Source organism: Stegodyphus dumicola, chromosome 3 (assembly GCF_044657685.1).
Source record: "Stegodyphus dumicola isolate Sdum_Otavi_A_Nest chromosome 3, ASM4465768v1".
NCBI lineage: Eukaryota > Metazoa > Arthropoda > Arachnida > Araneae > Eresidae > Stegodyphus > Stegodyphus dumicola.
This window is the reverse complement of record NC_140770.1, coordinates 219,000,500-219,016,891: the sequence shown is the minus strand read 5'-3', so window position 1 is coordinate 219,016,891 and position 16,392 is coordinate 219,000,500. Positions and strand designations below refer to the sequence as shown.

At 31.6% G+C, this 16,392-nt stretch overlaps 1 protein-coding gene across 3 annotated transcripts in view; it reads right to left on the bottom strand.

Annotated features, from left to right (window-relative positions):
- The window catches only part of LOC118185156 (protein turtle-like), a 657,136-nt gene that overhangs the window by 190,641 nt on the left and 450,103 nt on the right, over positions 1 to 16,392 (bottom strand). The window lies entirely within an intron of this gene.

Here is a 16,392-nt window from a genome sequence, read left to right as displayed (position 1 = left end):
AAAAAATTTCATACATTTAGTGATACCTTTCATATATTTTCATATATTTCATACCTGTTGACTAGCAGAACTGCCTTTGCAATAAATCATGCTTACAAAGAATCAAGTGATAAATTACGACACTCCTGCTAAAAAAAAAAAAAAAAAAATAAGCAGCAAACGCAAAACAAGGACTAAAAACAAGAACTATTTAATGGATATGCGGTGACATTGATCCAAGGGTTTGGTGTGGCATTACTAGACCATATAGCAAACAATAAAGCAAACACATAACAAAAACGTATGCATTATGACAATCACATCGTGAAAGACGAAATGGGGCGGAAGAATGGGTATGATTTATAAAGGGTATGATTTATTTTAGAATGAGTATGATTTATTTTTTATATATATTATTATAATACACTGTAGCTGAAATTCAGGCTTGATAATGGCGAGGCAAGCTGGCAATAGTGCCGTTGAATGCTTGTTGTGGCAGTAGCGCACATGCCCGTAGTAATGCATGTCGGAGCTGGTGGAGTATGTCTGCCGGCACATTAAAAACCTGCTACCTGTTATCTCAACATGCCCCATGCATAATGCATAGGATTCAGGTCGGGTCATCTAGCAGAGCACGGCAAGTGTGCAATAGGTTTCTCTCTCCAAATAACTCCGCACCACTTGAGCTCTATGCGGGCGGATGTTAATACCGCATCGGAATACATTGCAGCGATAAAAAGAACCAACAAGAGCGTGTAGAGTTTCGTCGCGATATCGGGCGGTTATGACGGAACAACCGGGAATCTCATAGAGTTCGGTGCGGTGATTCCTTTTTCGCAATTCAAATGTTAAGTTTAATCCAAATAAAATTCGAAGATATTTTCTGATTTCTTTTTAAAATTTGTATTTTTAGCAATTTTTATAAATTTTCCGAAAACACTTTTGAAATATAATCTTTTAAATCATCTATTTTGTATATTTTTTACCATAACCTTAAAGTAGATGTATCTCTAGATACACCTGCAAAAAATGAGAATTTTTTTTATTCAAATATTCCCAAGATATACATGAGTTTATATGTTAGAGTGTTTTGAAGTTTCGCATGTTATAAGCGATAACAACACCAAATGCGATTGCTGCACCTAGTTAAAATTATTTGAAAGAATAAAAGATGCGCCTCTTTTCCTCTCGTACACAATGAAAGGTAAATGAAAATAGTTTACTATAAGTTAAGAATTTTGTTAAGTGAATAATTCTTGCCGCAAACTGAGAAAAGTGCGCCAAGTTAAATTTTTTAATGTCCCGGTAATAGAAACATAAAGTTTCATAACAAATTTTACAAAATTTAATATTTAGACGTAATTTGAGCCACAGAATCGAAATATGGGAAAAAATCGATGTGTCAGAAAAAGTCCGATTTTATGATAATCTGTGTTAGAACTATGCTATACATAAATCTAATATATATTCTCCGGCACACTTTCAGGACATGAAAAATGCAAATTCAATTTTGTCAATCATCCTAGTTGAACGAAAATATAGAACTGTCCTTTTTTTTTTTTTTTTTTTTTTTTCTTTTTTTTCGCGCAGAGTGTATACATAGCCCTAATCGAACTCTTTTATGTGCACATTTCGCAGAAAGAAGACACCGCCATTCATCAAAAAAATGTAGAGGTCCTGAGAACTTAAACTGTAATAGATGAAAAACATATGAACTGTCATTTACGATTGAAGTGCATATAATATTAAAATAAATTTAAGTTTCTACCTTTTACTTCCCTTTGCATATATATATTTATTTATGATACCATTAAAAATATTTTTAACTTTGAAGATAAAGGTTACATAGGTTTTCAACGATAGTTACTTTAGTTTTCATTTCTTTAGATTTTATGGTTTTTAAACTATGAATGCTGATGATTTTTGCCTATATTAATGCACTTATGGTTAGTTTTTGTTTTCAGTTAATGATTTATTTGTAATATGGAATAAAATCAATGCTATAAAACTAGCCAATTACCAGAATATTTCAGGGATATAAACATAAAAGAATGATAAGTTCTTCTTAATTACGTTCATCACTGCTTTTTGCCTACGGGCATTTTAAAAGATTTTAATAATTTTACTAATGGAAATTATTTCCCGACAACAGGAAAAGGAATTCGAAAGATCATAAACATTCATGAAAATATTTATTTCCCCTAGGAATGAAGAAATCTTTTGTGATATCCATTGCAATTGCACCCTATGTAGTAATAAATTAAATTAAAAGCATTGTTTCCCTACATTGGGTATTTGGACTTATTAAGTATTAATGCTTCAATTTTCTAGGGACAAGACACAATTCTAAATAATGGAAGCATCATTTATTCTACGCTCTATTACTTTATCACGTGAGATGTATCGCTCAGCACCTTTTGTTTTCTTTTTTAGCTTGATAGATATTTTTGGAGGAAACATCAGAAATGGCATTGTGCTAAAGAAGATGATAAAAGCACAATGGCTGCTTATTTGTCACCTGCAGCTGGATAGATTTGGAACTGTACGATCAGAATATGAAAAATGACATAAAGTCTTTCTTTTCCTGTCGCTAAGATAAGATCTTCTTTTATTATTAACTTACAAGCGCAATTCGTTCTTTAGCAGAAAGACTTGAACAAATGAAAAAGTCGTAACTGTCCAATAGTTAATATAATATCAGAGAGTACTCTCATAACTTTTCGAATGAATTCCCAATGTACGCCTATATAGAAAAAAAGCGAAATAAGAAATAAAAAATTAGTATGTATGTATAAAAAATGAACATTTTTCAATTATTGCAAAAGAAAATTATTCAATCAATTATTGCAAAAGAAATTATTGCAAAAGAAAGACAAATTTAAACGAAAGAAATATCGTTTTATTCTTATGCTCATTTTATAAAACAAAAGAAAAGTTATTTTATTTATCTGCTCAATTTTATAAATTATAATAAATATTTCTGCGGTATTGTGTATTTGCAGAAATACAAGACAAAGCCTTGTACCCACTTTCGTTGTATCAGTTAATGGGTATTTATATCAGATCTTAAAACTTACTGTTCGTAAACAGCTCTGAAAAAATCCAAGATAAGAAGTCTCAAAGTATGAGGAACGTTGCAAACTAATTTGGAGAAATACCTGTAAATTTTGCTTTTAGGAAGATTTTGAATATCTAGCATGAACACTGAAGTGATTCGAAACAACGATACTGAACTTTTGTTTCTACAACTATGAGGAACTTTTGTAAGAAAGCTTGGAATGCAATGACGAAAAATTAGTGAAACCCCACACAAAGTGATTTACCCTTAGGAAATGCATTAAGTAATTTAGGATTTTAAAGCGATGTTAATTGTTAGTCATAACCTATATTTGTTTTCCATAAATTTTTACCATTGCATTTCTTTATATTTTTTATCTTTGTTTGTCGCGTATAGCTCCTTTTTCTTATTTTGATATCATATAGAAGCTTCGTGCACGATATATGATTAATCCTTTGCAGGTCAAAATGCCCCAGACAGTCTTTCGTTCAAGCGACCACAACCGTTCGAAACGATCAAGATTTTATTTTCTTACCTTCCCCTAAGGTATGCAGTAGCAGGTGCAATTTTTCCCAAATACATTGTATCAGTTTATTGTAGACAGCGTGTCCTAAAAGGCTGATGGGAGCTTCTTTGTTAGGAAGTAGAAAAGATGTCATTTGAAATCGTTACACCTCTTTGTGCGTTAATGGACGGGGAAGGAAGGAAACGTGCGGGACGAGTATTAGATGGGGACAGGCGTTTCGGTTTGTTAAGCATGCAGGTTAGCGAAGGCTTCGGTTTTCAATGGGTTAAAATATCACAAGGCTTAATAAAGTAGTTTTAGAACAAAGCAGAGAACAGAAAAAACAGGGAACAGCTGATAAAATTAGACTTTACAAAAATCAGATAACTTCAAAGTCACATCTAGATACTCTAAATAATTTTTCAAGCAGAATCTAAGCTAATCAGAAAAAGTAAACTGCATTCATTTTGAACACGGTACTGAAAATAGTAAACCTTAGATTAATTTTGAAAAAGAGGAAATGTCAGACCAACCTTATTATTCATTTTATTGCTATCTGTAAAATAAATAATGCAAAAACATTATCTAGCGACAACTTCATTATCGCAGAAATTTATGTGTTCTAAAGCAGCTGGATGAGGAATATCACAAAGAGCCAATTTTCATTTATTCAAGTTTCTAAATTATTATTTGACATTACCTCAAAAATATTATCTTCTAATTCAGTTTCAAAACCGATAAGCGGAACTTCAGCAAGAACAGTAGTAGCCATGTAGCTCAGTGTTCTATAATGACTGGTAATACGAAGAAGAACTATCCGCTGAGCCTTTCCTAGATTGCTTTTGTTAATCTTCTTTCTTGAACATGTCAATAAGCCCGACAGCCTTACGGGAAAGACGTAGTATACTGCTTATTGCTTGACTTCATAGTTTACTCCAAAAATATTTTGACAGATTGATGGGGGCCAGAAAAAATTTTTTCACATTTGGTAGGGAGAATTTCGATGTGCTTTTCCGATATCAATTTTCGGACGAATATGACATCACGGTAAAAATTTTGTTGACTTAGATACTAGTTTATTCTATTAAAGAAGGAATTAAAAATTTTCTACCAATGGCAAGGGCGAATCATTGAGGGTCAAACGAGCAAAATTTCATTTATCAGTGTTTTAGAAACTATTATAACTTTAAATTTTCAAAGCTTGAAGGCAAGATTTTAAGAGACTGCTCAATTAGACAAATTCTAATAGAGTTTATGCTCCAAAACAAAAGAAGAAGAAAAAAGCCCTGAGGGCAGTTTGTTCTGAAGAATAGACCTTACATTCCCGTTAAGCAAATATCCAGCGCATTCCCATTTAAGAAGCTTTTAAGTAGGTTGTACATATTCAGTATACTAGCATCTTTTAAAGTTTTTCAGGTAGATTGCCGCAAACATTATCGAAATTAGGTTTGATATCTAGAAACGTAAGTAACGTTGTAAATTTCATTTGCGTGACCGCACTACAAGATATTACACAGGCGATGAAGGGCATCTTCAGTAGACCTCCGAGGAGTAAACCGCAATTGAGAATAACTCTGGCGTTTGTATTGTTTTTAGAGACAATGATATTCTATTAACGAAGAAAACTTCAAGGTATTTTCGCAAAGTAGGTAACAGGCTAATACATCGTACCTTGTTAAAGTATGGCATCCTCACATCTAAATTTTAAATTCAAAACAACTCGTGCTGTCTTCTTTTTGTAGAAAATACTTTTAATGATAGACAAAGTTGGAATGGTTGCGCAAAAATGTGTTATCCATTGCATGAAATTGCTGTATAATTTCAACAGAAGATGAATATGCCTCTGGTAATTTGATTTCCTTCGGATTTTTCATAACACTGATAACTTTCGAAGCAAAAAACTGAAAGTCAATATATGATTTATAGCCCTTCCGACATAGCACGCATAGTTCTGTAAATGTTCTTATTGTCACACACATTAATACCTGGGACACTTCGCTTTCTCAAGTTTTTCCCCTAACGCAATTTTTGTACAGACTGAATCTGAACAAGTAGGCAAAACTTTAGGGGGTAATAGAAAGCAACTCAAATGACGAGCCGCTAGGTGGCATTATAAATAAATGATCTAAAAAGAGATGGTACTCGCACCCAACTGCATTTTCTACCGTGGATTGCCGAGAGGATTGATGGTTATACGAACTACGAAATTTCCAGGGCGATGGATTGATTGAGGTGGTCTCATAGCTTGACCACCAAGATCACAGGATTTCTCGTGTTTGGACTTTTTCCTGTGGGGCCATATGAAAAGTCTAATCTATGAGTGACCCACTGAAAGCAATATGGATCTAGTCGCCAGGATCGCCGTTGTCGCTGACGCTATTCGGGAAACGCTTGGTGCCTGCGCAACTGTGCATGAATCTCTATCCCGCAGACATGAAGCCTGCATAACAGATGGCACAAGGCCTTTTGAGCATGTTCTTTTATCTTGTATCACTTCTTTAAGTGTGACAGTGGATAACTGCCTTTAACTTCTCACCGCTTGCGTTCCAAACATACATTTCATGACGAATATTGCTCGTATTTCCATGACGAATATTGCCTTCTCAACCCCCCTAAAGTTTTGCCCACTTCTTCAGTTCCACTTGTTCAGCCACTTGTTCCTGTATATATTTTTTCCACACGTTGTGAATATTCAGAGAAAATTTTGCTATGAGTTACGCTTAACTTCTGCTAATTTAGCCTGGCAATTATGTTGTAACTCAAAACATTTAATTTTATAGAGACCACTTAGAATGTTGTGTCTTTCCCTCTGAAATCTCCGCCTTGTTGATTTTACGGGCTTTCCATGACAATCACTTTTCTTAGACCACCAAGGAACACTATTCTTCATATTTTTATTGATTAGAACTGCTAATGAAATACAATTAAATTCACAGCAGAAAGACTTATTTGCTACATTTTCTTAAGTAGCCCAGTCGGAACATCTTTCAAAAAGAATATTTGATCCACGCAGTTCACCTTTACAAAACTGTGTAAATAAGGACCAGTTTTATCTTAAATTAAAAGTTCTTGCATGAAAAGAAATATTCGACAGACACATAAAAATGCAGAAACATTCACTTTACGTTCTGAAAGAGAAACTTCCAAAACATATCCTAACCTGAAATGGACGGAAGGAATTCCAAGCTTCTAAATGTAATATAAATATAACTAGAGCTTTAAAGTGGAACTGAAAATAGGTCTACAATTTTCATTAATTACAAACAAGTGATTCGCGCTAATAAATATTTTCAAGTTTCGTTCCTGCGTCATCAGTATCAAATCTGTAAATAGCAAATTTGCTGTCTGAAACCGTATCACATAAGACATGACAAGATAACTTCATCGTTACAAGTTCCCTAAAATTTTCGATAATTCTATATCAGCGCTGGGTTTTGGGCTCAAAATACTCAGAACAAATATCAAATTAAGACATTTAGTATCCAAAATAAGACATTTATAAACTTAAATTCAATTCAAGAAAGAAGAAAAGATTCTGATTAATAATAATGATAGACTTTATAGCTACTACTTCAGAATCATAATAAGTTATATATTTTATTGGAAAGTCAGAAAGAACACTTTTATGAAAATAGGATACTTAAATTGGTGCAATATCAGTGCCAATTTGCCTTCAAATATAACATAAAATGCTGAGTAGCACATTTTAAATTGTGTAAATTCACTTCTACAGAAGATACAGGTGAACTTCTTACTTTTTTACATTTGTGGATTAGCCATAATAACATTTGAAACCACAAGAATCATTATAAAATTATGGCTGGGTCTAGTTTTAGAAAATAGCTTATGGTTTACGTCAAGCCTGTTAGCTATTTTCATTAATTGCTTACTATTCATAAGAAATTACGGCTTTGTAACATCTTTGTAAATTGATTAAGTAAGATTACATTAATTTAATCAAATTAGGAGTTGTGTATCCATTTATATGAAAAATATTAATTATGCATAAAACATAAATTTATGGGTCATTCAATGGCTATAAAAATGAACAGAGCATAGAGAAGTAAATTCATAGATGTTAAATCTAGATTTCGTGCTCTTTTGAGAAAAATCACTAGTTATCACGTTGAATACTTAAGAAATGTTAAGAAAATGAGGTTTCTGAAAGAAATAAAATACATTGTTTCTATTTTTAGAGAGAAAGCAACATTGTTGTAATATTTGTATGCACTTAAATTTCTGAAAACGTAACATCCCTATATGGAAACGTATTTATACATAAAACCTAAATTATTATGCTTCCAAAATTTATTTTGTGTTAAGAAGCAGAAGCTTCATTCTGAGAAACAATGACGATTTCTTAACTATTTTTACATATTTTCTTAATTTAAAGATGCATCATTATTTTTAATTGAACGTCAAAAAATTCGTTTCAAACTCCAATTTTACATATTTTATATTTCTCTTATTTTGAAGCATTTAAATTTCGGTACATATTTTTTATGAGAAAATTTGTCAATAACTCTTTTCCTTCACGTTGTTTAGCCTAATAACTGCCATGATCCCCATTTGTGGATTTGTCTTAGTAGCGGAAATTTGGTAACTTTAATTAGGTTGGCAACAGAGCTTACTTTTTTACATTGTTGTTTAAACCTTTCCCAAACTTTTTCATGAGTTGTTGAGTAGTAGTTGTTAAATGAGCGAGCTGGAGAGCATTTGTGGGAAGAAGTAAAGTTTTTGTTAATTTTAAGATTACAACATTTTGGAAACACGGTATGTCGTACATCATTTCCAACTCCTGTATGTGTTCTCTAATGGTTTTAGAATATATTTACTGACTATCTATTGCCAATATGAATTTTATTTTCCAATGAGGGCTACTTGAATGTCGATCTCCATTTCGGGCTGCATGGCAGATGCCAACTATATTCTATTTCTATTCCAATTTCCGGTCTCTATGTCAATCTAGACACCCAGAAATAAATGTAAATCGAGAGAAAAAAAATTTGCAGTTAATGGGTTAATCACAACGTACCTTAATTACGTTTTCAAATTTTTTAAAAATGCAGAGCAATATTTATGTTTCAGCTATTGACTTATTGCTTGAAGGTACAAAAGATCTTTAATACTCTTTAATTTACGATGTAAGCTAGCAAATCTTATTAAGCAATTATAGACCTCAAGAAATAGAGCAGTCAAACGTGAGAATAACTAATTAATCATTAAAGAAGCGTTCTCGTAATTAATCTATTATTTTCCAAAAGAAAGAGTACAACCATTTATTTCCGAAACTGCCCATCTATCCATTTAACCGTAAAGCATCATCGACCACTTTCCGGAAACCAAACAGGCAGAAAATTGAACTAAGCCGTTAGCAAACATTTTTTACACTTCTTCGTGATCAAAACCTTCGCAGACCTTCACCACATTATGTCACTAGCCAAGAAAAATCCCGAGGGCAGCCTGAAAAGCTGATTGGAATTCAAGAAACACATCAGAACGTATAACCCGTTCATTCAATCATCTCTCGGAAGTCCCCATCTTTCGAGCAGCAGATGCAACGCCATGGTCCGATGTGAATTATTCATCACACGTTCTAATCACAACTAATGAAGCATTTCCACGTGAAAAGGGCAACCGATACAACGCCCCCTACTTTTGGAGAAAACTGGCAGTGGGAGAAAGTGCCGTGTCTAGTGTTTAGATCTAATGATACGATTGCACATATTACTTCAAGGGTAATTTATAATAAAGTTCCAAAGCTCTTTTGTTAAAAGTAGAAAGCTAGGAGGGGATTTGAAATGGATGAGAACTGTGTGCAATTCTTGAGCTTAGAGGTTAAAGAAGAAAATATCCCTTTCTTTCCGTTTAAAGCGAATGTGATTTATTTTCTGGAATATAAATTACTTCTTAAAGCGTATAATATACTTAACGCTTAGGTATTAGCATTTCTTTGCACTTAAAAGGATATAATTTACTTAAAATTTTTGCTGATGAATAAAGATCGAGTTCAGTGGTAATTATATTTTGAAGATCTCTTTGAAGAAAGAATATATATCTGATTCAATATAGTAATGGAAACAGCGGGAAAGCAAATTAGACATATTAATTGTTCTCAAGTGCAATAGAAAAGTAATGTACTTGTAGGTTAATTATTTTATCATTCAGTACAGGAACAATTCGTAGAAAATCCTGCAAAATTGAAAAGTATTTATCAATCAACCATCTAATGCAAAATAATAGTGAAGAAAAGAGATTTATCAGTAAATAAATATTTTAAAAAATTCATAATTAAATGATATTACTATATATTACATGCAATTTTAAAAAAGAACAGAGTGTAAATTCTATATTATAAGAGTTTGTATTATTATATACACTGTGTAAAATTTAATCACATATTTAAGCGAAGTTAGATAGTTCGATGCTTACTGTGCTCAAAACTAACTGTGCCTTTGTTTTAGTAATTACTTTAAGCATGATTTTTAACAGTTCTTTCTAAGATTTTGAGTTCAAATTCTGATAAAAAAAATAATATCGAACATATTTAAAACAAAAGTCGAGGATGTGAAATAAATTCTTCATTTCACTGTGTCACAGACAATTTCAAAAATTCAATAGCAATAGTCATTAAATAAGCTGATAAATGACTGGTTCAAAAGTAGTACATTCGGATGGTTTAAAAACCTAAATGCATTTTATATAGGTTAATAAATTGCAATAAACGTAAGTCAATAGTGAATTTTGTCTTCGTTCTCGCCAATTATAATAAAAGCAAAATATAGGTTGTGAAAGAAGTGTCAGTCGATAACATTCTCGTCAGACAGATCGTCAAACACCACGCATATTCAATCATTTCAGTGCTTGTGCACTTGATTTGTTGAGCCCCACATTTCCAAATCAAATGATTAGCCGAGATGCGCTCATTGCTTAGCTCCCTTCCCATTCTTAATATGGTAATATTTTAAATACGTAATATACACTAATACCGAAGTGGAACTAATGACTAGACTTTCAGTAGCTGCTGGAAATGCCTATGACTTTTCATAATGAGTGCCCATTTCTACGTCAACGACAAGAAGCGTATGAAAAGCGCCGGTAGTTCACTTCAGCAGTTTAAGTAATGTCAGTATTAACTTTTAAATTTTAGAAGTTTGACCCTTTTTTCACATTTATTGAATATCTGCTATTCTGATTTAATTAAGGAATAGCAGAATAACAAGTAATTGTTCACATTTTATTTTGTACTATTTTGCCTTTAAAAAGATTTGCTTTCATTCTTTGCGTCGTTCCTGTCTTTTAGTTGTAAAAGATGGCTTGTATGGAAGAATGTCAACGCCACTCAGCTCTTAATCGCCTCCTTGTGAGTATGCATTCCATAGCGACATAATGGAAAGCGTTTATTTCGGTGTATCTTATTAATTCTTAGATTTCATTAGTTTTGAAACATCTTCGGAAAAATGAGAGAAATTTAGTTAGAAAACGTTAACTACAGTGTATAAAGCTAATATTAATAAAAAAAAAAACAGAAAATATATAAAACTAAATATACTAAAAGTCTGAAAAATAGGTATTGTTAGCTTTGGCAATTTAGTAACTATATATATAATAATAATATATACGTATGGCCACTTAATTCACTTAATTATTATATATATAACCACTTAATTATTATTATATTATAATTAGATGCCCATATTAAGTGGCACTAACAAAATAGGTATTGTTAGCTTTGGCAGTTAAGTAACTATATATATATATACGTATGGCCACTGATATATATGTCATAGTTCTCAACTCTGGAACTCTCAACAGCTTTTGATGTCCGTCATGGCTATAGGTAATGGCATACAGATGAAGATAATAAAACACGAACTTGAAGAAATTCCAGTCTTTATTCTCACACATGTCCAATAAATTTGGCATACACTTATTCAATAATAACTGAATATGATACATTTCTGTGTACATTGGTTTTGTAAGGAAACGACGTATGCAAGCAAAGCGGAGCAAGGATGCCAGAGCAGCAGTTAGCTTACCAGAGCATTATACCAAGTTTAATGTACAAGTACAGCTAATCTATGATTAGTTAGTTAGTAGTGTGTTACATAACGTCGAAAGATCTTGAAATTGGAAGACTAGAATGAATTTAGGGGAACAGTACCAAATTTAGAATGTTAATTTTGAGGCAGCCAATTATTTTTTAAAAGCAGCTATCGTATTTTGTTATATCTTACATATATGTAATATACATACAAAACATTTATTAGAATTTAAAAAAAATGAGAAAAAATTTAAAGGTTTCCGATTTTAAATTACGTCTAAAGGTTTATATATATATATATATATATATATAATGTTGTGTGTGTTACCTTTATTTATTAAATATCTTGTTCTTTAAACCATAAAATTCATTTCAACAGCAATCTCGCAAAATAATTTAAAAATGAGCATATCTTTAGAATTTCCGATACACAGTTTCGCGCGCTGGAGATAAAAAAAGGCTCCCACCCCCGTAGAGAGTTGCCATTGCTCGCGATTTTAAACCGTTGAGTTTGTTAATCAGAAATTCGTTAAAGTTTTACAAAATATGAAATCGATAATAAAACAAATTCCAAATTTCCGAAATTGGACTTTCAGATGACTATATTCCCAGCAGGATTATGTAATTCAAAATTGAACGTCCCGTTGTTTTCCCGTTGTTTTATCACAAGGCACCGTTGTTTTATCACAAGGCAAGAAGCATACATACATTTATGCAGATTCTTCATTACTTAATTTCTTCAAATATAATACAGGACTATAGTATTTGGTGGCAACGATTTGAAAGGTGATACAACCTTTTACAGTTTTCAACGCAAAATCGCAAAACGAAAACAATAGTCCTTCAGGCGCAAAGCCGCTTTGGACTAAAACAAATTTATAATGAATTAAAAGTGTCCCAAACTAAGAAGATCCTAGGTTTAAGCAAACTATAAGGTCTTCTATTCGAAATTGTTAACCAGTCCAGTTCGATATTCTTTTGCATCCAGGCTATCCTCTTTTGCTCGCACAACAATACTTAGCGGTATTGCCTTTGGGCCCAGTCTTTAACTCCTTTGGGTTAGTCCTTACACTCCACACTTTGTGTTATTTATGTAGCTTTGCCTAATTTTATGTTATTATCCTCCTGTATTTAAATGTAAAAACTCCTATGTATAGGTCCATGTATAGGTCCAGTGTTAAGGTCCCATGTATAGTTTAGTGTTAAGTTTTTAAGGTCCCATGTTTAAGTCCCATGTATAGGTCCAGTGTTATAGGTCCAGTGTACTTATAAAGAGCATACAGTCAACTTTTCGTGCTCTAACTTGTTAGTGTATTGGAGCAATACCTGCTCGATTCTGTAGTGAAGTTTCTGGTGCCTCATGCACTTTTACCTGTTTACCTGTGAAAACAGACGTGGCTTATGCACAGGGAATAAGATAAATAATCTTGATTATTTGGGTATTTTTATATCATTATGAAACATAATTGAAAAACAGAGAATTAAATCATAGTATATTGACAAGATAAAGAACCGGCAAAGAAATGTTTGATTCCAAATGGAAAGTTAAGAATAATTCAGTTGGGGTTCGACTTCATACTGATATGCTGCTCAAGATTTTAGTTCACAAATTTCAACTGTCTTTCAACAATATTATTGTCTGAAACATTATGCAAGTGCCTGAATCGTTAGTATTTTATAAGGTCCACATGAGAAGAAATAATTTAGAACGACGGAGTTTAGGGAGATTTATAATAAGCATACTGCAATTTTTAAGATATCAAAGGGAACTAGAAAATAACATAATTAATTATATTTTTCAACACTCACTGAGGCTATGCTTTGATTATACTATTTATTATGAACAGCGTCTTAAGTAGAATCAACTCCGTTCAGTTCTAGTAATTCTAAAATAATTTATCTAAATTACATATATATACATAATTTATAATTAGAAAACATTTTATATACCATCTTCAAGAAACAGAAATTCAATTAAACCAATAATTATTAAAAAAGTCTTTTAATCAGTTTAATTAGTATTTTATAGATCCTAGTGCTTTAAAAACATAAAAATCTGCAAAGAAAAATCCTTAATAGCAAAAATACCGAAATCAAAAGTAAAAATTTCAAGTATTCAAAAAGTAGCTATATAATTTTACTTTTCAATTTCTCATTTAATTACATAATAAATAGCAATGTAGTCATCTAATTAGCTATATACTTACTATCTAGTAATTGACATAACTAAATAATTATTTTATACTGCTTTTATTTTATTTCGTAATGCGTAAAATTAAGAACTACAATTTGCTTCATCCTGGTAAATTCAAGAAATTTTGAGGTCACTAATTGTTAAAGAGATAATTATTCTATGAATTGGACATATTTAAACTTCTATGTTCAATTTTACACTACTGTAAACTTCAATTAATGTCGCACTAAGCCATTTCTTTTGTACAGATACTAAAATACGGGCGTGTTTTGTCAAAACTATTACAGTCAAATCTTTTGAAATGAAATCAACAGGAAAACGTATTAGTTGAGATAATAGTTTAAGGAGCTTAAACAAAAGAAGCTACGCATTGTATTGCATGAACTTATGTGCTTATGTTTTATACTTTTTGCCCTGCATAGCAATATTTTACTTTACATTTGTTTGTTTCTTTTTGCGATGCGATAGAAATGCTATATTAATTAAACTGTTGAAATTCAGTTAAATAATATTCAATTAAATTAAACTGTTGAAATCGACAGTTAAATAACGTCTGGCATTTTGCTCAAGTTTGGAATAAAATACACTATTACATTACTGAAGCAAAATATGTTTGCACATTGTTTGTTGATTATAAAAAAATAACAATGTTATTGGATTAAAGACTACATTCTTTAGTATATATGCATCCCTCATTCAAGGCATAAAAATTAGATTTTAAGTATAAAAATGTTAAGATTCTCTGGAAAGGTGAAAAGCCTGAGTACTCGAGATGAATACGGTATCATTTTTATTCCTAAATTCAAAAGTGTTATTCGAGTGGATTTTAAATTTCTGCAAAAAAAGCATTGGACTATGCTCTGAAGTCACGTATATGCAGATGATGTGAGAAGGATTAAGAATTGGATTTCAGCTTTTCTTCTATGCCTCACTTTATATTCGAAACATTAAAACAGTCCGGAAAAAAGAAAATAAAAACAAGTAGAGGAATTTTACTACATTTTTCAAAAGTTTGGCTTCGCAATTTCCCAATTAAAATGCTTTGGATGTGAAACATTTTATGCTGTAGTTCCTATTGTATGCTTTCTTTATATTAAAGTAAAGAAGGTGCTCTGGAAACATGGCATATGACTCTTTGTTACAAATCTAGGTTCTAAACATTTTCTGAGATTATTGATTGAAGGTTTGATATTACTGATTGAAACGATAAATTTATAAATAAAATTTTTTATATGTTAACTGCTAACACGACTGTCAATCTTTACAAATTATTCTACTAGTAATTAAATATTTGTAATTTAAAAATTGTCGTTTATAGAACCATCTTGCTGCTGAACTAGCAGTAAATGAGAACTTGATTAAAATTTGTACGATTTCAATGGATTTAAAATATATGCAATTAATTTAGAAGTATTAAGTTGAAAATTAAATACCCCAAATTTACAACCATATATTAGTATCATTAGTGCTACTAATAATTTGTTAGAAAGGGTAAGAGAAATGGTGAAAATCTGATATAAACTTATATGCGAATTACAATGTTGCCAGATCGTGCGATTTCTCACAAATTTGCTGCTTTTGACAAAGACTAAAATTTATGTGTGTGGGATTTCGTGAAATTTTTGTTAATCTATCATTTTTTGCGCTACCTTTTGCGACTTTAAAAAATTTTAATAGATCGTAAAACACTTATATGAAAAAAGAAGAGAGAGTTTTCATATTTTAAATTACTTCCAAAGGGGCGTTTTTTTAACCACTTGTGTGTCACCTTTACTTATTAAATATCATGTTCTTCGCATTTAAACCATAAAATTCAGTTCAAGAGCAATATCGCAAAATAATTTTAAATTGAACATATCTTTAGAATTTCCCATACACTGTCTGGCGCGTTGGAAAAAAATTTTTTTTTTTTTTTTTTTTTTTTTTTTTTTTTTTTTTTTTGTCAAACTTACTGGCTTTAAAATCCTTGAGTTTGTTAATAAAAAATTCTTTAAAGTTTTACAAAATATGAAACCGATAATAAAATAAATTCCAAATTTTAAATGTGCGCTTCCAGTTGCCCCTATTCGCAGTAGTTGCGTCATTCAAAATTGGATGGCTCTAGGTACACTTGTTATATCACAATGTGAGAAACATACATGCATTTATGCAGATTCGTCATTATTTAGTTTTTTTTTCAAATACAATACAGGTCGATAATATTTGGTGGCAACAGTTTGAAAAGTGAAACAGACATTGATTTGACGCAAACTCGCAAAACGAAAACAATAGTTACTCGGGGACAAATCGCCTTTGGACTAATAATGTATCTGATAAAACCACTTTTTATTAATAAAAAAATTATTTGAGCTTAAATAGGAATCAGGCAATCATAGAGCAGGCGCAAGCAATATGTTAACTGCTAACACGTATATGCAGATGATGCAATTTTCAACACCAGTGATGTCTTCCCGTGTTTAATTCAGTAATTTGTTTAATCTTTAAAGTCTACCAATATAGAATGCAGCTGTAGAAAGGGTATTTTCAACCCGAACATCGACCAAACCCAAACATCGAAATAGATTGTTTTTGGAACCCATAGATTCCATACTTCGAATGAAGATGTCAACGGA